Source organism: Notothenia rossii (assembly GCF_949606895.1).
Source record: "Notothenia rossii genome assembly, chromosome: 4".
Classification (NCBI taxonomy): domain Eukaryota; kingdom Metazoa; phylum Chordata; class Actinopteri; order Perciformes; family Nototheniidae; genus Notothenia; species Notothenia rossii.
Window position 1 is genome coordinate 71,305,762 of NC_136902.1, and position 13,823 is coordinate 71,319,584.

General features: G+C 39.2%; 1 protein-coding gene and 1 pseudogene across 2 annotated transcripts in view; one reads left to right on the forward strand and one right to left on the reverse strand.

Moving 5' to 3' along the window:
* The window catches only part of LOC307038037 (stromal interaction molecule 1-like), a 358,279-nt gene that overhangs the window by 335,749 nt on the left and 8,707 nt on the right, over positions 1-13,823 (forward strand). The gene's annotated exons all lie outside the window — the stretch shown is intronic.
* On the reverse strand, positions 12,327-13,302 carry LOC307037293 (olfactory receptor 2AT4-like; annotated as a pseudogene). Its single transcript has one exon. The product of its transcript is annotated as an olfactory receptor 2AT4-like (transcript).

A 13,823-nucleotide genomic window follows, 5' to 3' on the forward strand; every position in this document is an offset into this window, starting at 1 on the left:
CCACAGCTGTGATTGACAACCTGGACAGCCAGTCAGAAGCTAGAATGCTAACCTAGAGAGCCAATCAGAACCTAGAACGGGCTGCAGGGCTGGCCAGACTATTATATTGTGCATAAAGTTAGATGCATTAGGATAGAGTCATATGCTCATGATATTCCAAGTTAAATTATATAATATTATAATTTTAAATAATTATATTAAATAATATTAATATTCAATAATATTAATATTGAATAATAAGGACACAGAGATGTGTGGCCAATTCACTATTGCATTCATTTTAGTGATTGACATTACTGTGCATGATATTGTATTCCTTGAAGTTGGTTATTTAATACTGGACAAGTGCTCTCATAATGACTATTAGAATCATTTGTTGGTTAGACCACATGGCATTGATTGAATGTCTGAGCTGCATGTGCGTTGGCACTTCTTTTTGTTTACAGCCAGGCACAGGCAAACATTTTTGACTATACCCATTTGCTGACTCCTATATATCCACTTTGACACACTTCACACATGACACGGACATTTTGAAGAAACCTTAACTAAAGGAAGGTTTCATTTTGCACCTTACTTACTTTATGTTATGGCTTGACTCTGGGGAATCTAGCCATAACAGTATACAGTATATGAGCATAGTAGATGTATAATTTATCTGTAGGCTACAAGGGTGGCCCGCATGTGTGGGCGGCGGGCCGGTGTGTGGGCCGGTGCGTCTGAACGTCCGGGCTGAATTTGTGTCCCAGTCCACCCCTGACCTGTCTCTGTGTGTGTGTGTGTGTGTGTGTGTGTGTGTGTGTGTGTGTGTGTGTGTGTGTGTGTGTGTGTGTGTGTGTGTGTGTGTGTGTGTGTGTGTGTGTGTGTGTGTGTGTGTGTGTGTGTGCGTGCTCGCGCTCTTGTGCGTGCGCAATATTGCCCGTAATAGTGTTCACTGAGTCCATTGTTATGCCACTGTATGTGTGTGGTTTTGGCCCCGCCCTCCCGCCGTGCTGTCCGGTGCGTAATTAGCACATCGGACAGCACCTCAGCACCCCCACTCAAAATACCTTCCCGCGCCTCTGACTACTTCAGAAGAGCGCGGGATCTGAACCAGAGGCAGCAAGGACGTTTGTTGGATTCTGTGAAAGTGTCTGATAAGGCAATGGAGGCGAGTTACATGCTAGCGGAGCTCATTGCAAAGCAGAAGAAGCCTCACACAATAGCGGAGACACTCATCCTCCCTGCTTGCAAAATACTTGCAGGTGTCATGCTGGGTCCAGATGCCGCAAATGAGCTATCGAAAGTGCCGTTGTCTGATAATACGATCAAAAGAAGAATCGACGACATGTCCGAAGACATTGAGGAACATTTGGCAGAGAAACTGCAGGCGAGCGGCAGATTTTCCCTCCAAATAGATGAATCTACGGACATCAGTGGGGCTGCCCAACTTCTGGCAAACGTCAGATATGTTGATGCTGACTCCATCAAAGAGACATTTTTATTCTGCAAAGAAATGGAAAGCCACACCACGGGAGAGGAAATATTCAGGGTAACTAATGACTATTTTAAAGAGAACAGTCTGACCTGGAATATGTGCGTCGGTCTTTGCACAGATGGTGCGGCGAGCATGACGGGGAGAGTGAAAGGATTCATTGCTAAGGTGAGGGCACAAAACCCACATATCGTGACAAACCACTGCATTCTGCACCGAGAGGCATTGGTTGCCAAAACCATGCCCCCGGAGTTGACTGAGGTGCTGAATCAGGCCGTGCAGATGGTGAATTACATAAAATCAAGGCCCCTGAAATCTCGCCTCTTCTCCCAGCTGTGCGCCGAGATGGGAGCCGACCACCAAAGCCTGATCCTGCACACAGAGGTACGTTGGCTGTCACGGGGGAAAGTCCTATCCCGTCTTTATGAGCTTCGGGAACAGCTTTTGGAGTTTTCAGGTGAAAACGCTGTCCCACATAAAGACAAGCTCGCGGATGAGAGGTGGTGCGCCAGGCTGGCTTACCTCGCAGACATATTTGGGCATCTGAACGAGTTAAACGCCAAGCTTCAGGGAAGGAATGAAAACATTTTATCGTCCACAGATAAGATTCGGGGGTTTATGGGCAAACTTCTCCTGTGGCAGGAGGCTTTGGAGCAGGGCTCCATGGACATGTTCCCGCTGACATCAGCTGCGCCGCAGGCAGCTAAGGAGCGCGCTGTGTATGCGGAACACCTTCAGACCTTAAAAGAGAGGTTTGAGCAGTATTTTCCACGTGTGGCTGACATCGAGGACTATGACTGGATCCAAGACCCATTCCACCAGGAATCCTCCACAGAGAAGCTCTCCATGAAAGAGAGAGAGGAGTGCGCAGAGCTCCGTGTGGACCGCACACTGAAACTCAAATTCAGTGAGCTCCCACTGGATCAGTTTTGGTTGGCTTCTGCATCGGAGTACCCAAGCATCTCCCACCACGCGATTGAGCAACTACTTCATTTTCCCACTACCTACCTGTGTGAGCTGGCGTTCTCTACTCTGACTTATATGAAGAACAACAGCAGGTCACGGCTGTCTGTTGAACAGGACTTGCGAGTTGCCCTCTCTTCAGTGCCACCGAGGATTAAAAAAATCTTATAAAAATACACTATCTTGGAATAGTATAAAATAAATTGAAATGGATTCACTCCATTTTAGCATTTTATTTTACTCACTTCTTCACATGATTTCATAATGTAAAGAATCACATCAGCTGGACATTCATTGATCAATCTCATCTCCGAACATCCATATCATTTAAACTAACTCATCATTGTCATCAACATCTGTATACGGGGGTTGGTCGTCTTGTTCTGCTAGCATTTGTAATTATCTCCTCATGAGAAATGTACCCTCCCTCCTTTCATACCATTTAAGGTATGAAAGTAATATGTTCTCTAGAAGGGGCCGTCGTGATCAATCGGTACGTTCTACTCTGGGGTACGGCATTCTAGACAGTCATTTCTGGGAGAAGATTTTGGTCAGTTACAACAGTTGTAGAGTTTCATCACTTAAAAGTTCCTTCTCATTACCTTTGGGTGGTCTGTTCTAATGCAGTGATAAAGTCCCTGAAATGGTGTGAGAACCGGTGGAATATCAATAACTCATTATACTCATTTATTTTCAATTCTTGTCTACTTAAATAGCTATGCTAACCCCTTTAACAGAACCTTGGGTGCTAGAGCATGTGATAATTACTCCCTCCTTTAACAAGAACTTTAAAACAGAAGTCATTTCATTAATGGTTTGCAGTTCAATTCAGGAATTTACACCTATGGCAGATAATATGTTTCTCCTTTAAATAACATCTCTAAATGTCAGGTCATCACTGATTGAATGGATGACCTTTAGGAGCTGGTGGCGCTTGTCTTTTAAAACTCATACTCCATCTGAAGCTGCAAGTAAGATTTAAAACATCTGCAGGGTGGGTCGAGCGACCCCTTCTCCCTGAACGATATTTGTTGTAAAATATGCACCATCACAATGAGTGATCCAAGGCCCGCATGTATTACTCCCAATTATATTAGTTTTTTAAATTAAAATGTGCAATCTCTCTTTTGTCTTTTTAAAACTCTACATCTTGGACGAAAAACAAATGTTATTTCCACCTTAATCTTCCCTCCTGAGGTAATAACCATGCTACAATGGAGAAATCAATACTCTAGATTGGAATACTATCTTTGGCTTGGTACTAGCTCTACCTTTAACATTTTCCATACAAATAAAGTAACAAATTAAATCTTACCCAAATTCACACATGAATAAAAAAAACTCTTAAAGAATAATTTGTTCATATGATGAAAAGATTGAATAATATGTTCTACCCTCAGTGTGTTTTTAGGGTTATTTAATAGTTTCCTCTTTCTTTCTTTATAAATTCACCAATTGATTAATTCATGGCTAATAAACCTTTTTCTTTACGTATTTCTCGTTGGTGAATAAGTGTGTTTATGTGTAAACTCACTCACTCCCGTTTTCCTTCTCTCCCCCTCTGGTTGTCAAGCCACGACCCCCTCACGTTCTGCCGGACCATGCCAACTCCTCCGTCCTGTCCTCTTCTCCGTCCACCTTCTCCTCAGTCCATCTGCGCTTGGATCCTTCCGCTGTAACTCTCTTCAGTGTCCCATCTGCTTTGCATTTCATCTCCTCCTTTACAGTCTCTACTTTGTTGCATGGAGGGCGTATTCTGCTCTCATGTCCCACACTCTGCTCTTGTGTCCAAATCTTGTGGCTCAGCTTGGAACTTCATGTCCTGTGGGGGACCGATGAGAGTGTGCCTTTTTATGTCACCTGTAGTTCTGGATTCCTCAGGTGGAGATGGTTCTGGATAAAGTCTTGTCATTGTTGGTTCAGCTCTGGTTCTCTGTCTGTTCGATGGAGGAGGAGGAGTCTTCCATGGTGAGGTCTTTTGTCTGCTTGGAAGTTGGGGTCGTAGCGTTCTGACAGGCGGAGAGATAGAGAGAGAGAGATCTCGGGACGCATTATCTATAGTTAACACACTGAGGTAAAATAAATCCAATCTTTCCCACTCTATTTTCCTAACCATACTATCTTTCTTTGATGTTAAATGTCATCTAAGCCCAGTTAATGTTTTCTAATAATTGTACCATATCCCTAAACATTGTTTTCACCCACTGTAACATGTTTACTCCAATTAACTTTCAGGAAACCACTTTCTTCCATAAATTTAAATACCTAGATGCTTCAAGCGCCACATATTTCACACACTATAAAGGAACGTCTCCATATTTTCTCCATCACTTTAAATCTCACTGTTATTTAGAACATAAGTAACTTTGGTGACTGGACATATCTGCAATGTCGCCACTGTCTGCTAGGAAATTTTGTTCATAGAGTTTGTACGTACAAAGCTATACTTTTGGGTTAGTAGCCTGTTTCAACTGTAATCATTTTCAATAATTCTACTCAGGTCACCGGTCGGTTGTTCATAAACTTAACAGGGGGTGTTTCTGGTACAGACTAAAACATGGATCCAGTGTATTTAGTGATTCCCCTAATCTGTAAATCCCCATCACTTACATATCCCGATCACTTAAACCCATCTCATCATTTGATACAAGAACTGCATATAGGGGGGTGAATCATCTTGATTATAACCGCCTCTTGTTTGGGAACGAGTATTTCTAACTCCTCCTCTTGTTGCTCAGCTGATCTTTTGGCTCTGAGGATAAGTGAAAGTCTGTGAAACTCAGCTGGAGTCTTGTTAGTGATGTGGGCATTCCCTATGAGTGAACTAATGGTTCCATGTTTTACTTGATATTGTACTCCCCATCCAACCAACAAGGTGCCAAGTGTAATGAGCACAATCAACAATGCTATTCTGACTCTTATCCCTAGGGGACCCCACAATTGGTTTGGCTTTGTTCTCGTCATCATCTCTATTTTAAACCTGGTTGTGTCCGTTACAGAATTTAAATAATGAGTCCAAAAATAACATACAAAAAATTGGACTCTTTTTCAGATGTAAAACAAAAAAAATAGGTTTTCACATTAATGTACAATCTATAAAAATCTATAGACAATTTGTCTTTTGAGCTGTTTCTATCTTTATCTTATTTCTATTTATTGTTTTGTTCCAGCTCGGCCAAATCAGTCCTAACTCCCAATAATGTTCTGGAAGTTGCCAGTGAAGGGTGACAATGTTTGAGGTGGTGTCAATTTGCTCCTTTTTCTTTACCTTTAAACCGGAGCGCGTGTGAAGTTTGTTACAACCTTTCACGCTTCCGTCCACCGGGGATGAGCCCACTGTCTTTTGTGAACTTTCACCCTCACCCAATCACCTGGCCGAACAGGAGTCTCTTCTGGTGTCTCGTCTGGTATCTCTGTAGCTTTCCTAGCCTGTGTAGACAAAACTTGCATAATATTACTCAGAGTTCTGACATATTCATCCACTTCTATTTGTCTAATATCTAAAACTGGACCACTCCCTCCTTGGAGAAGGCCCAAGCTTTGGCATACCTCTTGTTGTTTTATGACCTATTGTTGACTACATGTTATTATTTATTAACTACATCACTGAAATCAACATATCTGTATAATCATGACACTCCCTCCTTTGAGCATAAAGTGCTCAATTAATATTGCAATGATTACCCTATTCTGAACAGGACATGTAAAACCCATAACGTTGCATTAAATAAATATAACTTCTCCGTGTACCCACAAGGCGTACAAAAATATCATATGATGTATGGCTTTCTGATGGCATAAATGCATATTCACAAAACATTTCCCATTAGCACTTCTAATAGTTTACTTGTTTCAATAATGGCTTTTGTCATGGTATTATGCATCATCGTTGCTGCGAAAAACAATACCCCTGGTGTCGCTAATGCGTCTCAATAACTCTAGGATTAGAGGATTGGTTGACACTGCTGAACTAACATATGAAAATAATCTGTCTCCAAACTGGAGGGAAAATATGAACTATTCTCACAGAGAGTGACCTGCATGAAGGGCTGGTGCTCCTCACTCATAATGAGATATTGCCTTACGCACTACACTATAAATCAGTAAAGTTACTCAAGAATAAATAAATAAAGACTGATTCTTGAAACTGTTGTAAAAACCCTACAACTTCTTCATCCAAGCTCTCAATCAGTGTTATGTTATTTAATCTGCGGCTCATGCCTTAAAACAGATACTTCAGACCGATTATAAAATTGTGTTTATGAGAAAAATGTAATCTGACTCCATAAATCACATAATTGTTTGATTAAAAACTACACTTCTGGCTAAGAATAAGTGAAGTTCCCCTTTAAACACAGCCCCGGTCTTCTGACGGGGTCTATCTATGTACTGGCTGGAAAATGTTGGGCCAGTCTCTGTCGCTCCGTCACATCTTGACCTCACTAGTTGTGTGGACACAATAGTTTTCTGTGTGGGGGAACAACATCACTTGTAATCTGTATCCTTCTCATAATTACAAAAATAGTCTGCTAAATGTTCTACTCTGCTACTTCTAATTGGTGGATGCTCTGTGTAAATGCAAATTCAAAGCAAAAGGAGCAAATTGAATTTGCATTTCACGAAATGGCGATTGCCCTGTCTTTGTTTTTCCACATGTGGGGTGTAAACAAGATGGCACCCGATTATTTCGCACTCTGACCTGTAGACAAAGAGATTTGTCCATGCGGCTCTCAGGTGGGAGTTTAAACAATGGCGAGGTGATCTTTAAACGAACCGTAACAAAGTAAACCACTGGTGTGGTATTATAAACCCTGAAATCCAAGCCAAAAAAACACTTAGTTTAAAATAACAACATTTCTATCTAGCTTACTATGAAAAAAATGGGCTTTATCTTATTGATATCATCACTTAAAGTTAGGAACCCTTACGCACTAGCTATAAACCTGTTCACGTAATATTTGACGTTATAGTCGACTATGGGCTTTATCTTATTAATATCATCACTTAAAGTTAGGAACCCTTACGCACTAGCTATAAACCTGTTCACGTAATATTTGACTTTATAGTCGACTATGGTTAACTGTTGCTAATATGGAGACCTATCAGCCACTGATAATAGACCGTCGTCTTATTACTGCACTGCTGCTGTAACTCCGATTACCGTAACCCACCCGCAATATCTTTTTTTAAACAGAACAGTTTTAACCACTGATAAAGGCATAGACCTTAACCAAGCCTTTCTTGAAAAGGACTTTCTTTAAAGCACTGACTTTGGTCTTAACCCTTAGTTGATTCACTATGCCCCGCTGGTTTTCACTTACTCGGCCCTTAACCGATTCGCTATGTCTCCAGATCTTAACAAAAAATCGTCAAATGGGCTATATACCCTTACGTCATAGGCTAACTAACTATTAACGTAACAAGAGACACCCATGTGAAAGCAGCAAGGCACCTATCCGAAGTACAATGTCCACACACTATATATTTAAAATTCAACATCCACACGTGGTTAATAGCATGCAGGGTTAATGGAACAAAAGAAAGTGTGAACTCACCCTGCTTGTGACAAAACAACGCCTCGTGGTTTTAGAGTGATTATTTTATCAATTTGGGTTGTTTTAACATTAAAATGCACAGCTATTTTCAGGATCAGCCGGCTGCCATCAAACACACAAATCTAACTTTGCCTAGTTTAACTAGTGAAGAATCTTTGTCATAACAGGCATCTTCTTACCGATTGATTTGAGCTCTTGTGTGTCGAATGGCTGCAAGCGTCTCCAGGAAACAGCCGGTTGGTTTTCTCTCCTCGGTCAGCGAGATCACGTCAGGGAACTCACCAGATTGTTAACTCTGTTCGTTATTCTCCCGACCAGGAGAGAAGCTTTAAAATAGGAGACTAAATGGAGTCTCTGTGAAAGTTCAATTGGGTACTTTAATTAAAAGAGGCGCGGTAGTGTTACAGACAGAATATTGTTCCGGCAGAAAAACAGCTGTGATCTGGCTCTCCTCGATAGGGAAGAGAAGAGAATGGATCTCTCCTCCGGTGCTGTTTATATATCGTCTGCTGGCTCCTCCCCGCCAGCCGGCTCGCCTCGTCTCCAATGTCCGTTATTGCATTTAAACAGAGGATAGGTTCTTTTCACATTCAATATATGCTTAACACGCCGTTTCTCCTCATATTCTCTTTCATCACTTTTCATTTAACACATTCTAAACGCTGTAATCAATACTCTAAACAATACTTCTCGGCTCGTTTGGTTTCCGGTCATTCCGGATGTTGTCACATGCTACTCTCGTCTGTAAACAATAATGTATTCAAATAAACTGTACCTTCGTTTAATATTCAGCATGGTAGTATCTCGACATCTATAGTTGTAGTGTTAAATCAGTAGGCTTCGGTTTGCACCACTCCATATAATTTCGCTACTAAATTCACCTCTTTAGGAAATCGTATATTAGCCACATGCTAAATGCTAACCGTAGATGAAGGATTTTCAGAATAAAAGCTTAACTGCTTGTGCACAAGAATTTCTGGTTTTTCAGTATAAAAGAGCATTAAAACTGACGGCATGTTTAAACTACATTTCCCCATTAAAACATTGATTTTAATTTCTAACACTAGCATACATTGTCACTATCTGCTAACGTTAGCTTTAGCCTTCTATTTCTAATAGTTTTTTTCATAGGCTATAAACAGAGGTGGTATAAGTATATATATTGTACTTGAGTAAAAGTAGAAGTACTCAGATCTTGTACTTGAGTAAAAGTAGAAGTACTCAGGTCTTGTACTTGAGTAAAAGTAGAAGTACTCAGATCTTGTACTTGAGTAAAAGTAATAGTCCCAGAGTGTAGGAATACTCTGTTACAGTAAAAGTCCTGCATTCAAAATGTTCCTCAAGTAAAAGTAGAAAAGTATTATCATCAAAATATAGTGAAAGTAGCGACAGTAAAAGTAGTCATTGTGCAGATTGGTCCATTTCAGAATAATAGATATGATATGTTTTATAATGATTGATCATGAAAGTGTTCTCAAAGCTGCTAAAGGTGCAGCTAGTTTGAATGACTTTGTATACTGCAGGGTAGCTTGTGGATTTACTCCAGGTGGAACTAAAGTCTGATTTAACACTTGATTATATTTCACTTAATTAATCCAGATCTGTGAAGTAACTAAAGGTATTAAATACATGTAGTGGAGTCAAAGTACACCATGTAGGCCTACCTCTGAACTGTAGTGGAGTAGAAGAACAAAGTAGCAAAACATTGAAATACTTAAATAAAGTACAAGTATCTCAAAATTGTGCCCAAGTATAGTACTTGTTGAGTTTATGAACTTAGTTACTTTACACCATGTGCCTATAAAGATAAAAAGACTTAAGCCTTGCACAGAGGCCTGAAAATACATTTTCAAAATGCTCAACAGTGCTGCCAAAATTATAAACTGACTGCTCCACAATTTGAAATAAATGCTTTTATATATTTCTATTATGTGACTCTTTGGCGTTTCTGTTATTATTAACACTGCTGCTTTAGTTGTTCTGACTGCTAAAATCCTCTGTCATTCCGTGGGGTGGGGGAGCCGGGGGCTCGGATCCTTGTCACCTTTTTCATACCTGATGAGTTTGCATCCCTGTATGTTAAAAAGCCTCAGTCACCTTAATTCATGTAATAAAAACATCTCAGTTCAGTAACACTCAAAGCTAAATGTGCAATACCATGTTCAGTTATGTTACTATTTATAATGTTATTGTTGTTACATCAGAAGATGTACATATTGAAATGATTTCTTAACTTACAGTAGGCTATTTTTTACAATGTGTGTTGGAAGGATTTATTAAATTACAATGAATATTGTCATTGTTGAAGGCTTTTAGAGAAGGGTGAACTATAAGCCTGAATTACATAAAATGTTATACCTAAAAACATAAAAGCCACAATAAATAAGTCACAATTATTGTAGTTATTTTTACCTCCCGTATTGCTTTCAACCCACCAGCTTTTATGGTGTTGTTACGTCACTAACTGTAAGCTTGTCACATACAGTCTATGGTCACTCAGAGTAACCTACTGTTAATTTAGCTGCTGGAGAAGAAAGATCAGGGGGGGAGGGGGGGAGAGAGCTGTGGTTGATGGGCCATTAGTTGTGTAAATACACAGCTGAGAGCTGCCGTTTCATTCAGACTGTTTAAAAAACTGTAACAACGGACTATTTTTCTTAGCGGATGCATGTGAATTTAAATCAATACATACAACTATTTTTTAAATCAATAAAAACATTTTCTAAATCCATAAAAGCATTTCAATTCATATTGGGAGTCATGTCGTTACTTTGTTGAGAATGTGGCCATGTAATAAGCGGGATAATTTGCAGCGACTTGTTCTTTATGGGGAAAATAACACCCTTCATCCAGATGAGGATCCCTCCGCTACACTTTGGGATCCTGATCGACCCGACGAAACTCCATTAAAATATACATATTTTTGGTGAATTACTGAGTTTAGGCACGTTAATAACGTTTTAATGAAGTTGAATACAGTATATTCATATGTGTCTGTGATTTCATGTCAATTCGGCGAACATAAACATAAATGATCGTGGTGAAGATGATGTTTAAATTAGGATTAAAAATCGAGAGCCGGGCTGCATTTCCTCCCGTTCGTTTTTTTCGAATAACAAAATTATTTTGTTAAATAACAACGTGTTGATGTTTTGTAAATGATTACATGTCTCTTATTTAGCACAGAGTATGATATCCGTGACATATGGATCTTAACAAAGTTCCGCTGTACATCCAGCGTACTGTATCTGACTTTATTTCACATGAGCTCCAGTGTGGAACCCCACTGCACCTCCTGGTGGATCAATGATCCATTGCAGCTGGCTTCATTATAAATACATTTATCTATCACGGGGGCGGTCTCAAGTCAAGCTGGAGGTTTTCCCTTGAGCGAGGGCAGATCACGTACCAATCACTCGCTCCATCTGTAACAAGTGTTTTATAATGACCAATAAAGAGCTAATATGCTGCTAATATACATGTTAATTAACAACTAGTTGATGGTTAATTTGTGTAATTTGTTAAGATAGAAATGAGAAAATGTGCATTGTTCCCAAATTACAGTGTGTGGGCATAGCCTGTCGTTCTATCGTGTTTTAATCCTCTCTAATATCTATCACTGATGTAAGGATACAATAGATCAGATAACATAAAGTACATACTTTGAGCTATGCAATATCACTCATTTTCAAATCTAATTTGTCAGGTGAGAAGGGAAGGGTGAAAAGGGAAAAAAGTCCTCATTAAAACAGTCTAGTGGTCTTAAAATTAGTAAGTGAGCTTCAAGGGAACACCAGTAAAATGACGAGTAAAATAATATTTTATTGTAAGAAAAAGTAAAAAACATCTTTATGAATTAGATCTACTATATGGTGTACAATGAAAGCATGAAAAATATAAATTGATATCACAGAAAATAGATTATCTATGATTGTTAACATCCACCAAAGAATAACGTACACATTTACTGTTATAAAATGCATACACAAATGTAAACTATCCACTTATCATGCTTTATGTCATTACCTTTGACCAAATTATGCAGTTGTATTCTTATCAAGTCTGTGATCTGTTTGCTATAATGCTTAAACTCAACCTTTAATTAAAAAACTATTTCTCATTCAAGTAATGTTTTAACATGTCTTAAACAAAACAATTTTTACCTAACAAAAAGAAAAAAAGTCATATTGATAAGGGGAACATTTTTAATTGATCAAAGATGCAAAAATTGTACATTTTTAGCTTTCAATTTGTCCTTATCAGTAAGTAACTATTCCGGTCACAAATCGAAAGATGGTTAATTCAAATAAAAATTAAAACATTGAATATTATCATCAGTCACTAATAGCTGAAACGTGTGCTTTTTTAAGAACTGCTCTTCCTTTGAATTGTTTCCTCAAGCTTTCTCTCATGTCTTTAGCTCTTAAGCAGTATATAAGTGGATTAATCATCGGGGGGAAAAGGCTATACATCATGATAATTACAATTCGAATATCAGCACTAAACGTAATGCCAACATTGCTGGCCAAATATATAAAACATCTGGGTAAATAATAGAGCGAGATTATGATCAGCTGAGTACTGCAAGTGGACAGAGACTTGATGCGACCTTGTACATTTGCAATCTTAAGTACTGCTATAATTATACAGCAATATGAGAAAACGATGAATGCCAGGGGTCCCAGTAACGTAAGCATTGCAAACACAAAAGCAGGAAAACCATAAGGGGCTCCGGTCAGTGCATGCTAGGATTGTTATACCAATATGATCACAGTAGCAGTGGTTGATGATGTTTGAGGCACAGTAAGGAAGAGGGTATGCCCTAATAACCATCATTAAAGGGCCTGCATGAGCGACAACCCACGCAGTAATACTGAGAATTAGGAGAGTGGAGTTATTAAGAAGAATGGGATATTTGAGAGGATGGCAGACCGCTAGATACCTATCTAAAGCCATCAGGAAGAGAATATAGGAATTCACTGTGCCGAGATAGTGAACAAAAAACATTTGGACAAAGCAAGCTGTGAATGAAATAGTCCCTGAATGAAACCAATACTTGCTGATGATCTTAGGTAAAGTGGTTGTGCTAAAGAGAATGTCGCATGTACACAGATTCAGAATGATATAATACATCGGCTTATGAAGGCTGTGGTCCATGGCAAAAATAAACAGAATTGTTACATTGCCCGCCATAGTTAGGAAATAAACAAAGAACAATATTGCTGAAACAAGGTCTTGGTACTCTGGATGAAGTCCAGGGAAGCCAGTGAGGATAAATTCAGTCACAGTGCTCTGATTTCCCTCTGCCATGATGGACTATAATGTCCTGAACACACTGTAGAGGAAATATGGGGGAAGTTATTCAACGTATAAGATAAAGACCATTAACATAATATCTGACATTTAAACAATAGCAGTGTAGCAAATGGTTCTTGATCTGTTAAAAACACTTTATACTAACTCTTATGCATTACAGTAGAATAAATAAAGCATGGGTATTTCCTGTAAGACTTTGCATGAATTCATAGGGCTCAACCTTGTACACTTACCTTTCTCAAACAGTTTGGCAGCATATTCTGAGTCACCCGCTGGTTCAGATCTTTAAAAGACTATATCTTGTGATGAAGGTTTAAATCCATCCTTTCTTTATTCTCTGTGGATCAGTCTGCCTTTAATCCCTCTTAGCAACACCAATGGCAATATTTAATCAAGCATACGTAGAAATCCATCAGATAGAGCAAAAGTAAGACAAACGATATTTCTGATTTCGTACCAGGTATTAGCTAATAGAGTAATTACCATTAAATTGGTCACTGGGGAAATTCTGGAAC